We start from the raw sequence: 1,130 nt of genomic DNA, 5'->3' as shown, positions 1-1,130 counted from the left end.
GAGCGAGTGAGGTGGAGAGAAGGGAGCAGGGACTGGTTCTACTCTTGCCTCGGGGCCCTGCGTGTATCGTGATGCGTGAAGCAGTCACCTTCATAAGGTGAGTAGACACAGGTAACCACACACACCTGTCTGTCAACTGAAGCCGATTACCTTCCTGGCTGGCTCGAAGTTTCGAGATTCTAACACTCAGGTAAGTCAGATCGTAACTAACGACTTTTTCTTCTGGAAAAAAAGATACCAAATTGAAATAAAAGTGACTGAGATTTTTGAGAATATAACATATTTATATTCTTTTCCACATGACTTTTTCGTTTGCCTCTTCCTTTTTAAAATTTTCAATCATTTTTTTTTTTAGAGACAAAAGTATATTTTAGGCAACGAATATTTAATTATAGAGATAAATCATCTTACCAGTGACATTGGGGAAAGCTCCTTTTTCAACTTTCTGCAAAAGTTAATGCAAATTTCAACACTGAGCGTGTGTCTCAGGGCAGGCCCTTGCCAGTCTGGGGTTCATTAACACACAGGAGACTGTAAGTCTGTCAGGGATGACATGTCTGTGTTGGAAGAGAAACACTTTCAAAACACATAAACTAGTTAGCTGGCGAGACAATCTGCTAGGGAAGAAAGCGACACTTCTCTGAAAATTAAATTAAACTAAATTAAATTAAATTAAATTAAATACATTCAATGACATAGCTTGTTCGATAGAAAATCTGCCTAGGGGAGAAAGCAACACTTCTCCGACAAAATAAGATAAAATAAATTAAAACAAAATAAAGTAAAATAAAACACACAGACTAACGTAATAAAATTATTTTAAAAATCGTAGGTGATTGTCACAACATAGTTCTATGTAGTTGATTTTTTTAATTTAAGAAAAAGATTTATAGTATTATATATTTATTGTAATTTTTTTTTAAATTTAAGAACATATTAGTGCACGACATATTTTAATACAATAATTATTTACATTTTCTATTGTGTTCTTTGACACATTTTTTTAGCAGAGAACATACAGCTACACAGCTAAACTAAAAAGATAGAATACTATTTGTAAATGTGTGGTTTCCCAGATTACATGTTTAGTAAAAAAATCACATTAAATTTTTGTTCCTTCTTACTCTGTT

The sequence above is a fragment of the Pomacea canaliculata genome, linkage group LG2 (genome assembly GCF_003073045.1).
Source record: "Pomacea canaliculata isolate SZHN2017 linkage group LG2, ASM307304v1, whole genome shotgun sequence".
Taxonomy (NCBI): domain Eukaryota; kingdom Metazoa; phylum Mollusca; class Gastropoda; order Architaenioglossa; family Ampullariidae; genus Pomacea; species Pomacea canaliculata.
This window is presented reverse-complemented; position numbering follows the sequence as displayed.